Here is a 20,021-nt window from a genome sequence, read left to right on the forward strand (position 1 = left end):
GAAAACCTCCCCTGTGGTCACCCTCATCACATTGGACTAGGAGTAAGGTTAATATCTGCAATTGTGGTCAGGTTGATTCCAAGGGTATCAAATGTAATTGTGGGAAGACTACAATGTATCCAGTGGAAGTAGGGCCACCCCCATATCTTCATAATACTGTCTCCAGCTACCCAATTACTATACAGACAGTGCACGAACCAAATCCAGATTTTGGTCAATTAAACCACCCCGATGCACCTAGATTAAGAGTAACTCGAAGACAGGAACAATATAGACCTTGGGCACCGGCGGAATTAACTGATATAGGGGCATATTTAATAAAGCACGATAGTGCTTTTAACGGATAATTAAGGTCCCACAGTGTCCTGATACTTAGGGGCCCCCCTGTCTGAAGTGCCCCGGGCCCCCCAAAGCCTTAATCCAGCTCTTCCTGCAGTCCTCCAATTACACCTGCTAGCCAGCATCTTCTGCTTCTAAGCTAAACCTGGTATCCTGTACCTGCAGTTTGTTAGGAACCCCTCCAGCCGGCACAACACAACCCGGAATCTACTCTGCCAGTCAGGTGTTCACTGGAGCCCCTGATGGTGGGGACAGACTGGGCCGCAGACTGACAGAGGGTCGTGAAGTGCGTACCAGCTGGGGAGAACCCAGGCAAGAGGAGTCAGGTCCACGCAGAGGTCAAGGGCCGGCAGCAGACAACAGTATCGATGAACAAGCTGAGGTCAGGGGTCACAGGCAAATAGCAGAACGGGTAAACAGGCCAAAGATCAGGGTCACAGGAAACACGAGCAAGGTCCAAATCAAAGCCAAGGGTCATACACGGGGAGTCAAATAGAGATATCAGGATACAGGACAGGAACTAGCAGGTTAGCAGACTGGAACACAGGAGCTATAACCGGCAATGAGGCAGCAGACCTCATTACCTTAAATACCAGTGGCCACCAATCAGAGCCTAGCTCTGAATTAGACACAGCCTCCAGCATAATTAATAGGCTGCATTAATTAGCCCACAGGCTAGGACATATGGTGAGCGCTGCGCCCGGCTTCCTCTCATTGCCGGGACGCAGCGCTGAAGCGTCTTCTCGTTGCCCCGGCAACGGCCGGGTAAGGGCCGGAAGTGACGTCCCGGTCGCCATAGCGACGGCCGGGACGCAGGTGAGTGAGTCGCGGCGGCTGGGCACCGCCGCGGCTCGTAACACAGTTCTCCATTTAGTGTTTATAAAGGTGCCCAGGGCTTAAATATGAGATACAAGCCATCATGGCACATCCCCTCTCATCTTGCCAACAGGTAAGTTCCCTTGCAGAAGAATTGTCTGTTCTCTCTGGAGCCTGGGGGATCTCACCCTAATTTGAAAGTAAGATTTTAACAGCACATATACAGGCAGAAATGCAGAGCAATAGGTGTAACTTACAGGCAGCTATTCCCATCTCATCCATGTGACATATGAACAATATAAATCCTGGAGATTGATCTGTATTTCTCTACTCACAGTTCCTAAAGTAAGGATAACATCTCCATTCTCTGTGTTAATGCCAGGTCTGCATCCTCTCAGATAGCAGTTATATAAGTCTGTGAGGCTGGCTAACTCCATATAACCACTATCTGAACAAGACACATAGCGGCTATGTTAGTTGGGTTCAGTGTGGGTTCAAACACAATCCATAGTAGCTGCTTTTGTACATTCTTCATTGGCTCTCTGGAAGTAACAAGAGATACCATGATATCTGGAATATACCTATACTACACAGTCTAAAGTCACTTTAAAAGGTAGTTAGGATCATGTATATAACTTCTATTTATGAAGGCTATTGCACTATTATGTGCAGTGGGGGGCATTCAGTGTAGCCTGCTATAACATTAACAGATGCAAGATCCAAGACACAGCAAATGCTGTTTTATAATGTCGCTCATCTAATATTGCACATATGCAGCCATGTTTACAGATAAGTGCACAGATTTGCTGGTCAAGATCACAACATATGCTGGGTTTACACCCCTGCTGATGAAGGGGTAGGACAGATCTGTTCATGACTTGCCAAATGTACTGCAGTGAAAAACGCAAGACTTGATATAGTATTTTGTGGTACAAGATTACTTAAAGGTGATAGAGAAGGCGCTTGTAGGCATGCACATGCATTCTCTCATTTATGGTTTCTCAACACAAACTCATTTCATACATGTGGCTGATAAGAGATTCTGGAAACCAAACCTCTTCTCTCAGTGGGGTGCATTTTGTGTCTTTAAATGGAAGGTTCTGGGCACACCTAGAACAACGCAATAAAAACCTTCAAACACACAAAATCGACATGTAATAAAAGCCATCTGGACAGCTCCTCACTTTCATGGTTAATCCAAGACATTAATGTAGTTACACTGAGCAGTATTTTGGGAGAAAAACAGAAAAATTTAAGTTAACGCAGGGGGTGGTCCTGAGGTGGAAGTAGGTGGGACATAATGTGACATTTTTACTGACTTTTTCCATGGGATTTGCATATCCGCAAGTTAAGACGCATCCCCCCTTTGACTTTGGTAGTTTTAAAGAGCGGGAAGTAAAAAGCGCTTGGAAAACAATTAGGTGCACAGGGCCGGATTAACCATAGGGCTAACTGGGCTACAGCCCAGGGGTCTATGGCATCCAGGGGGCCCTTGAAAGTGCTCAGCAGCAGTATTGATCGGTCGGGGGCGCCCCCGGCGCGATCAGTGCTGCTGAGCACTTTCACTGCTGTCCTTCTCCGGCGCGCTGTAGTCTCCTTACTGAAGAGATCTCGTGAGTCTCACTCTCACGAGATCTCCTCAGTAAAGAGCGTACAGCGTGCTCCAGAGAAGGAGGTAAGTGCCGGGGGGGAGGCGCTGGCAGCTCGGATCATGGGGGGGGGGGGGTTCGGGGGTGTTGGGGGGGGGCGCAGGTAGCTCGGATCACGGGGGGGGGCCCTCATGGGGGAATGGAGGCCCCCTTAGCCCAGGGGCCTCCATTCCCTTAATCCGGCCCTGGGTGCACATGAAACACATGCAAATAAAGAAGCAGTAAAAGTCCTAAGAGTTAGTTCATTCTCATGTCTGTATGTAAAAGCAAGTTAAACCAATTTAAGAATTAAAATGTTAGCTATTATAGATATTGTTTTCATGATTCCACAGTATATGCTTCTCTGAATTATTAATACATTTCCTTTTAGATACAAATGTGTGTATCCATCTATAAAGAATTATTCTAGGGAAGGCAATTCATTCATTTCAATGCAATGACTATGCTGCACAGCAGAAGGACCTAGTGGATGAGTGATTCAGTGAGTAACATGATTTCATTTCAATTATTTTCTCAAAACAAATATTTCATGTGTTCTTAGATGAACAAAAGGCAAAATAAGGAGTTGTTACATGGTGATGTATCATACAAAACAATACAAGATAGAGAAGACTAAAGCATGGGGCTGACTGATGTGTATAATATAGTGAGTTAGCACCACAATTCTAAACTTTCCTCACATTCCTCAAAACAGATGATCTAATGCTGGGTACAACAACTTACTGGAACACTTCCTGGTCCTGGGAAGAGAACTCCTACATGAAATTGCACTTTGAAATCTCAGAAAACACTGTTACTGTAATTTGGCAGATGCTGTGAATAATTGATTACACTAATTCTAACACTCGTTTTGCAGCGATGGTGTGCTCTGAGATTTCAGAATGGAATTTCAGGCAGAAGCATTACTCAACATAATGATTTCAATTAAGTGTTTTTTGAGTGACATTACCATATAAAGTCAGTCTATAGTTACAAGCAACGATCTTCAAATCAGAATTTTTTTTAAATAAAAACACCTTCTTGCAGCCAAAGGATCCACCAAATCATTAGCACGACCCTGGAAACTGACCTGTCCCAGGATCCAGCGATGGTAAATGCTTCTCTTTTTTCTTGGCAGGTACCGGCGCTCAGCAATGAGTCGCTGCCAGCTAATCGGCAGCTGGGAAGGTGAGCCAATAAGGGCTCACATGTGGGCGTTCCAATTTTTGGTATCTTGGTGAGCCATTTAAGGCTCATCATGTCACTGCGTGACGTCGATGTGACGGCTGCTATGTAAGCTGCCAAACCCGGCGCCATTTCAGAAGTTCGGTGGCTGTGGAAGAAGACAGACATCGTGGGACGTCTGGGGAGAAGAAACAAGATGATAGAGCCGAAGAGAGGGACATCCAGTACTCACCGGTGAGAGGCAAGTGGAGAAGAGCTCCTGGTAGCTTCCAGCGGGATCAAGAAAGAAGTCAAGTTGAGAAAACCCCTTGTATGGGGTACGAGCACCTCTGCCAAGGAGACTGAGGTCTGTGGAGCGCCGAACCTGATAAGAGGTTCCACTGGCTGGAGGGTCTGGAAATTCCATAAAGAAGCTGGAAATGCTGTGCGGAGCAGGTAATTATAGTTCCCTTGGTTGGTTGGGACCAAGGCCTAAAAATTAGGGATTAGTCCAGATATTCTTTTGTCCACCAGTAGCATCATGCTATAGGCCTGTGGGCACAGTAGGAGCAGGCTTAGCCTGTGGGCACAGTAGGAGCAGGCTTAGCCTGTGGGCACAGTAAGAGCAGGCTTAGCCTGTGGCCACAGTAATTCCAGGCTTTAGGCCTGTGAGCATCTCTAGCTTCAGGTTAAAACCTGTGGCCACGTTAATTTCAGGCTTGTGGAGCCAAGCATTTATCAGGATTAGCCTATGCAGCCAGTTAAATCCAGGCATTAGGTCTGTACTGCAAAGTTACAGGAATAGTCTGTGGTGGGTAATCCATGTGTAATGCCTGGGAGTTTGTACTGGCACTAAACCAGGTAACAGTTAAGAGGTCTTCAGTCATTATCAGTATGTATCGCTATGAATAATAAAGTACCACTAAAATTTACTATGCTGGGGCTACTCTGGGAACCTGAAAAAAAAACAACCTTCTCCACAAGGACTTGTACCTCTTCACCGGCAGGTGAATGGAGGAAGTGTTATGCGCATGCGCGGCTAATGTCGGCACATGTGCATAGTCCTTTGACCTGTGAGGGATTCAGCAAAGCCGAATAGGCTTCAGCTGAATCCCATTGTAAAAGTCTAGTATCATCATCCTGAGATGACATATGAGGACAGCAGTAAGTGCCAGTAAATAGGTTAAGGCCAAAGAAATCTCTGATAGCTCTGGTGTTAACCCTTTGTTAAATTAGAAAAAATGGTGAAAGAGACTTTTGCCTGCATTTAAGCCGGTATTTTGGCTCTTCACCGCTTGTTAAATAGACACCTATGTACAGGACCGGATTAACCCGAGGTCTAACTGGGCTATAGCCCAGGGGCCCTTCAAAGTTTTCAGCAGCATTATTGATCGGTCCGGGGGCGGGAGCGCCCCCAGCCCGATCAATGCTGCTGAGCACAGTCAGTTCAGTCCTCCGTCCCCGGCGCTCAGTAATCTATTTACTGAGGAGATCTTGCGAGTGAACTCTCGCGAGATCTCCTCAGTAAGGAGCTTACAGCGCGCCGGGGACGAAGGACTGAACTGACAGGTAAGCGCTTGGGGGGGACGGCGGGTGGCTCACATTGGGGGCCTCACGGGGGAATGGAGGCGCCCTTAGCCCAGGGGCCTCCATTCCCTTAATCTGGCCCTGCCTATGTATAAAACACATCAGACATTCCAGATATGGAACTAAAATAAATACACAAGCAAATATATAAATAAATATACAGATCGCTATTCAACCGAGAATTTGATGCTCTTTAATTGTAATGCATTTGTAATTGGAATAGAATTTTAAACAGAGGTTCACTTAGCTGGGGGCGTTGTAGTAAAAGTGTACATTCAATAGTCCCTGTACTGATTGTCTTTATTCTCTGTGGTAAATAGCAGCAGGATATGTCTCTTTGTAAGAGAAAAGTAAAATGTGACTATTATTCAATAGCAAAAGTCAGCCCTTCAGAAATTAAAATGATTGCTAATAGAAACAATAGCATGGCTGCGCTATACAAGAACACATATCTTAAAGTGGTTGTCACATTTTGGACCCTCTTACTTTAGGTTCCTTCCCAAGTACCACTTGGCTACCTGAATGGAGCTGCCAAGGTGCTATATTGCACAGCATGGGGAGGAAACATCTGCCAGCGCTGGTGGGTTGAAACTGTTAGAAGGATTCAGTGTGGCAGGATACGGGTATACAGCGCAACGCATCACATGATTGGATGGTCACTGCTTCTGTCCCACTAGGTCAGGCCTCACCAACCTATGGCTCTCCAGCTGTTGTAAAACTACAAGCCCCAGCATGCTTTGCCAGTAGATAGCCAGCCGATAGCTGGGAGGGTATGCTGGGATTTGTAGTTTCACAACACCTGGAGAGCCAATGCTTGGCCAGGACTGCAACGGCTCAATCTAGTAACATTATACTTCTTTATAGTAAGATAAACTGCTACGGAATTTGCTGGTGCTTTATAAATAAATGTTGATGGGGATGATTAACTTTATACTAACACTATAACATCTTCTGAAACCAATATCATTGTCATTTACCAAGGACAAACCACATGTCTCATGATCAAGTTCTTATACTCTATTGCATGCATTATTTGATCTACATTAGAGTGTAAAATGGTGTCTGTGATTGAAAAGTAGGAGGAAGCTGGGCTCACACCTTAAAATAATCTGTTGATGGAGTTTTCAAGGAACTACTGGTGAGAGGGAAATAGAGACTCCCAGCACATCAAAGGATCTACAGGTGCATTTGAAAAAATAAGTAAGGGTCTGCTCCAATATATGTTTTGCACTTTCATAATTGATATTATTTACTGTATAATCTTTCCTTGCAAAGAGGATAATTCGTATGCGAGTAACATAGCATTTAGATTGCAATTGTATTGGCTAAACACTTTTCAAGTCTAGACTAAAGGACTTATTTAATAAAATAGCGCTAGCAGAACACATACTAGGGTCTATTTAACAAGCATTGTAGTCAAAATGCCGACGTACAAACTGGCAAAAGGCTCTTTCCTCAGTTTTACTTATTTAACAAATGGTTAACACCAGAGAATCAGAGATTCTCAAGATCTCAGGATGGTGTTACTTGACTATTACTATGGGATCCACAGCTTCCTGGATCCATCAGAGGTCACAGCGCTAAGCGCAGGCTCGGACGTCAGCTGTACATAAACATAGCACTTTCTCCATTCGCCGGCAGTGTTTGGCTGCCGCTGCAGAAGACAAATGCCTTGTGGAGGAGGGGGTCTTTGCCAGGGATGCCAGGGCGGCCCCAACATGGTAGATTGCAGCAGTGCCTCATTATGTGAAATATTGATCGTTACCGCACTGTGATTATGAATAGACCCCACTGTGTGCGACAATTCATTAGCCTCTATATAAACTTATTTCTTTAAAATGTTCTAGTTCCAGAATATTGTTCCCAAAAACTAAACTAATTGTCTTCTTATACATATCCTATATTACATGGGACCATACGTTGAACTGATTACAGCTCTAATACTGCAACTACAGCTGTTTACACTTTGGAACGTTTAAGCTACCATAGTGCTCCATTACCTATCACTCTCTTGAGATATTTGTCTGCTGTGTTTCAGAGGCTACTGTTGTTCTTTCCCAGAAAGAATTAATTGCTCAGTGATATCAGTGTGGTCTTTCTGGGAGCAAGTAAACACTTATATGCACATTCCTAAATCACCCTCCCTCCAAAGGAACTTCAGACTCAAATGAGCAAGAACATGTAATATATTGAAAACAAATAATCCACGTTAGCATCTGACATTGACATCCCCACATTGTTTTTCTTTCACTGGTACCAATTTTACATTGTTTGGTCATGAACTGTGATCCTTATTGCTCACTCAAACTGTAATTAACATATGTATTAGTGTAGTGTATTGTTTTCATATCCCCCTTATTGTGTGGGTGTATCTGTGTCTTCTCTCTGTCTGTGCCTTTCTTTACCCCTCTTTGTGTGTCTGTCTCTAATCTGGTATGTTCACCTCTGTCTCCCCATCTTTCTCTTTGTCTCTGGTTGTGTTTGTGTGTCTCTTGTCTCCGTATTGTGGCCTATCCTTTCTCCACCTTTGTATGCCTCCATTTACCTACTCATCATATCTATCCCCCCATCTTCTTCAACCACCACTGAGGAGGACAGGTAAGCGCATTCTTCTGATTTTGAATATTTTTGCCTTGTCGCCGGTGAGAGCCCTGGCGGAGGTAAGATTCACCTGCATATGCCAGCAAAGCCTTCCCCACGTGAATTGCATAAGGGAGATCTCCAAAAGGGGGCTCCGCCATGTGGGCGTGGCCATGCGGATTGCGTCTTTAGACCACACCCCTCTGCTAAACTATACACGTTTTGGCCTATTATAGCAGTGGTCAGGGCAAGGATGCCACAATTATCCCCTCCCCCACCCACTTCACCAATGAAGAGGGCAAGATGCAGGAGGTTGCCCTGATCTCGCCGGAGTCCGGGAGAACTCCGAAAAACTCGGGAGCCCCCAGAACATTCGGCACAGTAGGGATCTATGGTATTATGGTGGTACTTGTACCACTACATCTGTTAAAAGATAACTTATTAAAATAATTTATCTGTTTAAAATTACTTTATTCCTTGAATGTATAAAGGTTTTTTTTCTACTTTATTGAAAATGAAAAATCAAATTTGTAAATCCGGCTCAAAGACTGGTCTACAAACTGGTAGGTTAACCCTTACCTCTTCGGACCAGTATCTCTGGGGCAGTTGAGAATCGCTGAGCTGCCTCTGCATCATTTTTTTGATAAATTGTGATGATAAGGTTCTTTTTACATGTTGCATATCACTATGAAGGGTCTGTTCATGATAAATAGGTCCTTATATATTTGAACTGGAATAAAATGAATCAATATTGTTGGCATCTTGTTAATAATAGTTTAGACAACGAGTATCAAAATTATCCAATAGCATGCAGAAAGAAGAAAGAAGAAAGAATGGTAATGTGGGGCACTCAGATGGATGAGTTAACAATAAAATCATAATCTTTATAAGGAATAATTTTAAAAAAACATTAACTATTGGTTAAATAAAATATTCTTTATTTGTATTGAATTAAAAGAAATACTAAAATATTAAAAGGTGTATATTGAATATTCCCAAATTGGAAGAAGCAATCTGTTAAGATAGACAGTGATTTACTGTCTAGCCACGTCACTGTTCTGGATTAATATATGAACCTATATCCACTTTAATTTCATAGTGTAAGATGTCACTTTAATTACATGGCATTACACTTCCAAAATGTCTTCCCCTTATGGCTTATTTTTTATGTAAAACCTCAATTGTACTAATGATGCCACCTGTAAATGCTGCTTGCTACCTTATCTATAGTGAGAACAAGTCCTCTGTCTAAATAAATTGATGCTTCAAGACAGGTGTTAATATGGAGGGCAACACTCCCCCCCAAAAAACTAAAGGAGTCTTAATAGATTATTGTTTATAGATGTTAAGTAATCTTATAGGGATAGATAGTTCTGAGAGGTTAATTAATCTATAACAGCAGAGCAGTGAAACGCGGCGTCCACCGACGCGCGTTTCGCTAAGAGCTTTGACTAGGCAAGCCGATGTTAGGGTTTGATTGGCTTTATGTAGTGGAATGCCCTCCTACATAATTGACGTCAGACCTAGTAACGTTGCTAGCAACGTCTATGTCTGTATTGCGTATGATCGTCTACCAAGAAAATATTGAAAGAAACGACTAGTTTATTCAGAGAGTAACAATTATATGAATCTTAAGGATAAATACTAGAACTGTTATATTAGTCATATTATGGCAAAAAAGGAAAAAAAATGTTTAGTAGAAAGTCTATGGCTACACTAATATATAGAACATTAAATAAACATGTTAATGTATACAATCTCAAAAAATCCAAATGTATAAAAAAATACATTTATATATTATATATGAAATGATAAAGATATAATATCCTCAGTAGATTATTGATTTATTGGATCTCCTAATTCTAAAAGGTAAAATGTAAAGTGATGTTAAAGGTAAATATGTGAAGTGATGTTATAACTGTGATCAATTTTGTTGTTGAAGAAAAACAAAAAATAAATTATAGTAAATATAAAAGCTATATATCAGAACTATACTAATATTAATATCAATAGTGATATAAGTGACAAAAAGATCTAGAAAATAAAAATAGGAAGAATATTGATTTGAACATCATATTTAAGTAAGAATATATGAATAATGACTAGTGAGTAAAATGATATCAACTAAATTTGAAAAAAAGTTAAGTGTTATATATTTTATATGACGGTCCTTATGAACCGATATCTATTGGTGATAAGTGTGATAAATGAACAAAACAATAAAATTACAAACACAATATAATAAAATTAGTGAAATAGTGAAAATCATTATTTAAGGAGACATTTAAAATAAATATAATAAATAGCATAGATGAATAATATTAGACCTCTCTAAATATATCAAGTAATAAATAAAGCCATATAGATCATAACAGTTAAGTACTGTAGATCCATTATCATATATAGCCCAATATTGAAGGGCAATAAATAGAATATTAATGGACACATAGATATTTAACCCTATATAAGTTACTCCAAAATAACTGAATAATTACTATTATCATTGAGCTCATATGGAGCCATACTGCCCATTAAAAATATATTTTTTTTATTCTCTCTTTTGAGAAGCTCATCCTGGATATTGCCTTCTCTCAGACCCAGATTTACTTGCTCCATAGCGAACGCTGTAAATACTTTCGTATCAATTTGATGATATCTTAAGAACTGTTTGGCCACTACTGTTAGTTGTTTTAGACTAGCCTTATCATTGGCAGCTCTTAATATTTCCAAAATGTTCTAGGACTTGCTTCTTAAAAGGTCTGCTGGTCATTCAAAATATTTAAGATCACATAGGCAGGAAAGGCAATAAATTACATTGATAGAATTGCAATTCAAAAATTGTTGGATTTTCCAAGTTCTGGCAAATCTATCTTTGTAAGATTTGACCTATACCATATTTTGACAAGCTTTGCACACATCACATTTATAGAAACCATTTGGGATACTGGAAATCCTTTTCCTCACCGGAGTTAAGAAGCTGTGTACCAAATGGTCTTTGAGATTCTTGGAGCGTTTCCATGTTATGGAGATTTTATTGTCCAATATTTGTTTTAAATCGTCATCAAGCATCAGAACATGTCAGTGTTTTTGTAAAATCTTGGCTATTGTTAGCCATTCAGAACAAAAAGTTCCCACCAACCTTAATTCAAAATATTTTTAACTCTCAATGGTATGTGGATGGATCAGAATATCCCTATTTAGTTTTGCCACACTTCTCTCTGCTCTTCGAATTACATTTGTACTGTATCCTCTTCTCTTTAATCTGCCCTTCAATTCACCTGATCTTTGCCTATAAATTTGCTCATCTGAACAGTTTCTCTTAGATCTCAAAAGTTCAGCTTTAGGAATACCTGAGATGACAGAAGGTTAATGTGAACTTGAAAAATAAAGTAAGCTGTTGGTAGCCGTCTTTTTCCTATACATGTCTGTGTGTAATCTGCCATCTCCGGTTTTGGAGATTGTTAGATACGAAAAGTTGATTGCTGAGTCATGTATTTCTGATGTCAATTTGAGAATTAGCTCTTTATCATTAAGAGACTGTGAATTCATGGAATAGTTTATCATCACCATCCCATAGTAGGATCACATTATCTATATAACTCAACCGTAATAATATACTGTCGGTATACTTCTCATTGAGTGAATTGAAGTCTATTTCTTTCTCCCACCAGCCCAAACACAAATTAGCATACGTGGGGGCACAAACAGTCCCCATCGCAGTTCCTCTTACCTGGAGAAAGAATTTCTCTTCAAAAACAAAGTAGTTTTTGGTCAGTACAAAATGTAATAAAGTGATAAGAAAGTCGGAGAGATCATTACTTCTTTCCATCCCTAAAAAATATTGGACCGCATTTAATCCATCCTTATGTGCTATATTGGTGTAAAGTGACTCAATATCATATGACGCCAATTTAGTAGTAGGGTTAATAGTGATGTTGTCCAATTTGGATAAAACATCCTGTGTGTCCCTTATGTAGAAGTCTAGGAACATTACATGTTTACGTAGATAGGTATCTGTAAATCTACTTGCTTTTTCTGTTAAACTTCCGTTGCCTGAAACTATCGGTCTTCCCGGAGTTCAAAATTAATCAGTAAATTATTTTTTTAAGTGTAGTTCTTTGGTATATTTATTAATCGGCGGTTTGATAAATATACACAAAGCCCATTGGATCTTGCCTTTAATATAATTGCCATTTTATATATTGACAGCAAATTCACGTATGCTGATTGATAAATGTACACCCTTGTTTTGAGCCCTCTTCAGTTTAGTACTTTAGTTTAGTAAGAGACTGCAAAATATCAGACCTGTGATTATATAGCATATTACTTCATATAGCAATACAAGATTGCTAGGTGGATGACTCTGCTCCCATGCACTGCTCCAGAGACAGCCCAGAATACAAGTTTCAAGAAGAGATGGGCGTTCAGTTAATTACACTTTACTTCTTTCAATGGCTCTGGCTCTTCAGTATTGTAGAACTACAAATCATAGCATGCCCTAACAGTGGGCAAACTGGATTTTGTAGTTCCAAAATAGATGGAGAGACATAGTTTACACTGGTATACAGCCAGCCACATAACACAGACACACTGTTCCACTGGCACCTACAAATGCATTCCCTCTGTGGGCCCTTCATGCTCCAGTTCTACACTGCAACCGCTGGACTATTGTTCTTCAACTTGCCCCCACATACTGGTCATGCCTCCTAGGTAGTTTAGTCCTGGGGGGGGGCGTTCATACTACTCCTCTGAACACAATCATCTTGATTTTGTACTGGTCCACCTGGAAGGACCACCTAGAGTACCCTACGGAGTATAATTACTCTCTGTGCTTGTGAAACACCTACGCTCTAGAAATACAGCTAGCTTTGCAGAGAGATTAAAAAATCTGAATAGGCGAACTGTGCAAAAGAGTAAACATCCATTAAAGTGCAACCTTCTACCACTTTATAGCCAGCCAGCCTTCTCCTGAGGCTCAGAGCTTCTTCTGTGGGGTGGGGGATGCTTGGCTGGTGTTGAAGGAGGAGGAAGCAGACGCCATTGTTTCCTCATTGAGAGCAGCTATATTTTGCGGCTAGTGAGAGGGCTGGAGAGCTTTAACTCATTTGGTGGCAGATGTTATACATACATTAAGAAAAAATACAGCAGTATGTACTGCTGTATGCTAAAGACACAATCGCCTTATGTATAAAGAACCTCCCATATACTTAGTGGTTAACACCTCTGCCTCACAGCACTGGGGTCATGAGTTTGATTCCCGACCATGGCCTTATCTGTGTGGAGTTTGTATGTTCTTCCCGTGTTTGCATGGGTTTCCTTACGGGTGCTCCAGTTTCCTTCCACACTTCAAAAACATACTGGTAGGTTATTTGGCTGCTAATAAATTAAGCTTAGTCTATCTCGGTCCGTGTGTATGTTAGGGAATTTAGAATGTAAGCTTCAATAGGGCAGGGACTGTGAGTGATTCTCTGTACAGTGCTACAGAATTGGTGGCGCTATATAAATAGATGCTGCTGATTTAATTTGGTCACCAACATGTTACTACACCTAGTGGCTGGTAAATCAGACAGGAATGTAGGCTCGACTCTCGACTCGATTGCAAAGTAATCTGCACTTTACACAAACGGCACATCAATCAAAGGACCTGTACAATGTCTCATTCAGTGGTGAAATGCGTGGGGGACTGTGTACACATGGTAACTGCACCTAAAGATAATATAGTATGATTATGTTATGCAAGTTTCAGACTCTTTTATACAATATGTGGTTCATCACATTAGGGTTCTTTATAATTATGGGTTATTTTTAATTATAGAATATGTCTCTGCTTATAATTAGAGATGCTCAGGCTCGGTTCTCGGGGAACCGAGCCTGAACTTCGTCTATCCGAATGCCAAGCCGAGCCGGCTCGGTACTTTTGCGTGCCCTCGGAATTGAAAACGAGGCAAAACGTCATTGTTACGTTGTCGGATCTCACGAGTTTTGGATTCTATAAGTAGCTCCGTCCACTGCGATTCAGCACCATTTCACAGAGGGACACAGAAGGGGTAGCAAGCTTCTTGGCAGTCTCTAGTGCAGTTGGGCAGAGTCATAGATAGAAAAGAAAGAGGAGGGGTAGCAGTGTCCTTCGAAGTCTCAAGTGATATTCAGGAGAGCTCCATTGCTAATTGCCATTGCTGAAATAGAAATAATGGGGCTGGCAGCCTTGGTCTAAATCTGCAGTCACATTGTACGGTGTTATATAGTTCACACAAAATCAGGAGAGCTTCATTGCTAATTGTCATTGCTGAAATAGAAATAATAGGGCTGGCAGGTTTGTTCTTAATCTGCAGTCACATTGTACTATGCTATCAAAATGAATTCACAGCAGTACACAGAAGACCAGGAGCAACAAGCATGATGATAGTAATCCCTCTACGTCATCTGCTAATGTTAAAGTGCATAGTGTTATTAAGTCAGGGAAACGAAAATGTAAAAAAAAACACCTTTTACCTTGGTAAAGATAAAAAGACCTGTAATGCAGGCAAAGTTATCTGCAGAAAAAAATAAAATTGCAAACATGCCATTCTACACACGCAGTGGCAAGGAAAGGATGAGGCCTTTGCCTTTCTCTATGAATGCTAGTTCTGCAACTGTCACTGAGGCATCCTAATGTAAGGTCAGTCATGACCAAGCAAGACCTTGTCATTCTGACTCAAAAAGTGGTGCCCAAATACTTTTACGTGTAAAAGCCGAGTTATAAGAAAACATTAAGGCATTAGAGGAAAACATATGTGCCGATTCAGAAATGACACAAATCCCTGAGGAGAGTCTATCCATGAGTGCTATGTGTAAGCCTCACCTTTCTGATAGTGTACTCATAAAGAAGGCCCCTTTCAGCAGTGTGCATGAACAGTCCAAGTGTAGCCGGTCATACACAAATAGAGGATGCCACTTTGGAATTGCAACAGGATGAGGGAGATATTTGTGTAGCTGATGAGGACGCTAATGAGGATGTTGATGAGGATGATGTTGTTTGTGTAAGTCTTGCACCAGTGGAAGCAGTTCTTGCACATGATAAGTAGAAGGCCATTGTCATGCCTGGGTATAAGACCAAAAAATCCACCTCTTATGTGTGGAATTATTTTTACACAAATCCTGACAACAGTTGTTTAGCCATTTGTAGCGTTTGTAAAGCCACAGTCAGTAGAGGTAGGGACCTTAACCATCTAGGAACCTCCTCCATGTTACGCCATTTGAAGCGAGTTCATGGCAAGCTGTTGGGAAAAACGCTCCAAGCAGTCCAGCATCAGCTAGATCCCTTCTCTCAGCTAGATCCTGGCACCTGCAATCTACACCCACAACACCGTCCTCATCAATATCCTAAGTAGCGATCGGGGTTAGTCCTGCATCCAAGTTGCTAAGGCTAGATGACTCCTCCACTATCCTGGATTTCTCAGAAGAATTCTTGAGCGTTAGTCCCACTGCTGCTGCTACTACTGCTGCTTGGGTGGATCTTCATCCCAGAAGCAGACTAAGAAGAAGACTACTAGTAGTTTACAACAATTGACTGTTAAACAATCCTTTGCAAGAGGAAGCAAGTATGAAACCTGTCACCCAGTTGCAAAGCGGATCACAGACGCCATGCGACTATGCTAGTATTAGATCTGCGTCCAATATCCACTATTAATGCAGCTGGTTTTAGACAGTTACTTGAGGTCTTCTGTCCCCGTTACCAAATTACATCACGACACCATTTTACTAGAAAAGCTATTCCTCACCTCTACCAGAAGGTTCGTAAAAATTTAATTATTGGGCTACAAAATGACATTCTATCCACTGTATACTTAACCACAGATATGTGGACAAGCGGAACTGGGCAAACTAAAGATTATATAACTGTTACAGCCCACTGGCTTGGTGATTCGCCTTTTTCAGCAGGAACAGCAGCAGCATGTACCCAAGTACGTCACATTTTTCAGAGGCAGGCTACTCTGTGTATCACCGGCTTCACTAAGAGGCAAACAGCTGACAATCTGTTACAAAAACTAAGGGATGCCATTGCAACATGGCTTATCCCACTTGGACTCTCCTCAGGATATGTAATTTCTGATAACGCCACCAATATTGTGAGAGTATTACAGCTTGGTGAATTCCATCACATTCCTTGTTTTGCTCACACAATAAACTTGGTGGTGCAGAGCTTTTTAAAAAATGACAGGGACCTGCAGGAGATGCTGTCTGTGACCTGGAAAATATCTGGACATTTCCGGCATTCGGCTACAGCAGGTAGGAGATTACAGCAGCTACATGAGCAATTTAATTTGCCCTACCACCAACTGAAGCAAGTGGTGGTAAAAAAATGGAATTTCACCCTGTATATGCATCTGAGGATGGAGGAACAGCATAAAGCCATCCACGCTTACTCCACAAGCTATGACATTGGGAAAGGAGGGGGGATGTATTTTACTGAAGCGCACTGGAAAATACTTTCCGTGTTGTGCAAGGTGCTGAAGCCATTTGAAGTAGTCTCCTGTGAAGTGAGTTCAGACCCTGCTAGCTTGAGTCAAGTGATTCCTTAACTAGACTTTTGGAAAAGCAACTTGAGAAACTGAAGGAGGCGATGAAACAAAGCAATTACCCCAAGTATGTCGGACTTGTAGATAAAAAAAATTATTTGCTTCGCCACAGCTATGTCTTCTCTTTGTTTCCAACTGACCCAGATCTCAAGAGATGCAAGGAGCTCCTGGTGAGCAAGATGACAGCTCAAGTGTTACGTGACAGGACTTCGTCTCCTCCTTCAGTTTCTCAGTCAACTGCTGCTAGGAAAAAAACTTAGCTTTCCCAAGAGACCCAGGGATCATGCAGATGACTCTGCACAACATTTTGACATCTGGTCTTGTCTACTGTAAAATAATTGACCAAAATGAGTGACACCTCTGCTGTAACTCCACCTTATTCTACTTATTCAACTATCAACATCCAAAGAACGCTGGAGGATTATTTTTTTATTTTCTTGAAAGGTATAAAGACAACAGTTTTTTAGCAAAGAACAACGTTGCTTGCAGAAGTAATGTAAGCATGGATGTCTAAATAGATGTGTATATGTATTACTCAAACCTTACACTTTGCTGCTCTTTCATCAGTATTGCACAAAGTGTTTGTAATTTGCACTTTACGTTAAAGGTACCAAAATATTTTATAATTTTTTGGGAATTGGGGCCGATTCGAAGCTCAGTGAGGAACTTGCTTTTTGCTGTAAATTTTAATGGCTCTTTTTAGTGCATTGTCTGGCTCCTTGGATTGGTCTTGGTCTGATAAAAGCATGCATCCCGCGGGGGTCAGCGCTTATCCTGCCTCTAGTACCACTGTGGTACTAATACTGCTCTCTTATCTGCCAGAGCTGTCTCATTTCTCAAGGATGCTTAACACCTGTCTCTGGCATATAAAAGCCAGCTTTTCCCAGCAGCATTTGCCAAATCATATGTTGCTGTTCCTGTGGCTTATCCTGATTGATCTCCTGGTATTGACCTCTGCTTGTCCCTCTGTGTTTTTGCACCTCTTCCTGTGACCCCTGACTCGGCTTGTCTGTGACTCTGTATCTGCTTGCAGCTCTCCAGTATTTCAGCTTTATCCTGATGCAGAGTATTACCACCACTACCTGCTTTCAGCTCTCCAATGTAACAGAGGGCAAACCTGTTGCAGACTGTTACTAGCAGTCTCCACTACTTTGTGGTAAAGTCCTGCAGATCATCGCATCCTGTGTCACCTTCAGTGCCTTGCTCAGCCGACCATCTCCCCTTGTGTGTCATCTCCACTACCTTGTGGTAAAGTGCTGCAGACCATTGCATTTTGCATCTGTTTATTGAGTTTTTTTGCTATTTCTGCCATACCCTACCATACTGCACCCTGAAACCTGTGTATCCAGTGTTACCACTTTGTTCACTATGCTCTCTCTGTGGTCTTATATTGGGAATCCTGACACAGGCGTACCACAGTAATTTATCCATTAACCTTCACTTAAAAACTGGGCATTGCTTGCAAAGGTCACCCTGACACAGGTGATCTTATTCAATTTAAGTAGGGATGGGGAAGGTTCCAAGATGCTGTCAACTAACTTTTCTTCAAGAGAAACTTCAGATCTCCAGGAAGATGTTTCCCTAGCACTATCAGAGCCACAGAAGAAGCTCTGGCGGCAGTTCACATGGGTTTAAATCTGGGGAAAACCAGGAAGAAAAGTTCCAATCCTGTTGACACCAACAATGCAAATATAAAAGGAACTTCTTGCAAAGAAGCAGAAAGAATGTGGAGCGGCTGCCTAAAAATGTCTACATGGTTGCCAGACCAGTTGCGGAAAATTTCAGAGGCAGCAATTGCATACGCCTCTTTGCCCGAGAGTGTGGAGCTAAAAATCCCCAAACTCTGTTTGTCACAAAGCTTCAAAAGCATGTTGCCACTCATTCAAAGGTACTCAACCTAAACATCACAGAATTGGATCAGTGGGCACGACATCATGGTGCACTGTCAATGTTACCACCTCCCTGAAGGTTGTCACGGGCACTAGGAGTCTTTGCCCAGGATATCACCAGATGATGGACTTACCAGAGTAATATAGCTGGTATAATGGTTCTCTGGTAGCAGGGTGACAACGGAACAGGAGAAACAGCAGATGGTGAGAGAATGCTCAAGGAAAGTCTATGACTAGCAGCAACTGGTAATGAGTAGATGAATGTACACGAGGAACCAGATGGACAAGGAAACGTGAGGAGAGTCAGTGGTCTGCGTATAGCAAGTTGTACCACTGCTATAGTGAGGAGGAATATCCAGGAGTAGCGAGGAGGTAGTGAGAGTCAGCGGTCTGCGTATAGCAAGTTGTACCGCTGTCTAGTGAAGGAATGGAATCCAGGTGAAGGTAGGTAACGGGGAAGTCAGTGGTCTGCGTGTAGCAAGTTGTACCACTGCTATGTGAGAGGATACTTGAAACGGGTGTAACAGGGAACAGGAGTCAATGGTCTGCGTCAGCAAGTTGTACCACTGCTATATATATGTGAGGAGGGGCACGAGGAGATGAATGTAAAGCAGAGTATACACGGGGCACACAGAACTTGCTCCCACGATGATATCCACAATACAACAATAACTGACCAGCGCTGCTTGAAGTATACAAAGTCACAATAGCAATCCAGGCAATAGAAAACAAAGTCAATGGTAACAATAGCTTCAGTGGATAGGAGGCTCCGGAGAAGAACACAACTCAGTCCAGATGGATATGCAATACAAAAGCAAAGTCAATGGAAAGTATGCATACCGCGGTTCAGGAGAGCAGGCTGTCAGAGCGACGTGCAGGGATACCTGAAGGCTGAAGGCCGGCAGGGGGAGAGACCCCTGGAGGGTGGAAGCGGTAATCAGGTTGGTGCAGCGCACGGCAGGTAATCCAGAATCAAAGAAGCAATACTCAGGAAGCAGTAGTAAGAGAAACTGGAAACATGATGAACACGGGAGAGTTGAGGCGGTCTGGTATCCAGTAGTAGTGGTAACGGAGGCAGCGGGGAGCTGACACGATAAACACAGGAGAGTTGAAGTGAGCAGGAACTCTGTAGTAGTAACGGAGGCAGCGGATAGGAATCAGCTGAGTGCAGGCACGATGAACACAGGAGAGTTGAAGTGAGCAGGAACTCTGTAGTAGTAACGGAGGCAGCGGATAGGAATCAGCTGAGTGCAGGCACGATGAACACAGGAGAGTTGAAGTGAGCAGGAACTCTGTAGTAGTAACGGAGGCAGTGGATAGGAATCAGCTGAGTGCAGGCACGAAGAACACAGGAGAGTTGAAGTGGTCTGGCAACCACAATAGCAGTAAACAGGAATCAGCAGAAGCTGAAGACACGAGGAACACAGGAACAACTTCAGAGGCTCATGGGAAATGAGACT

This window comes from Mixophyes fleayi, chromosome 3 (genome assembly GCF_038048845.1).
Source record: "Mixophyes fleayi isolate aMixFle1 chromosome 3, aMixFle1.hap1, whole genome shotgun sequence".
NCBI lineage: Eukaryota > Metazoa > Chordata > Amphibia > Anura > Limnodynastidae > Mixophyes > Mixophyes fleayi.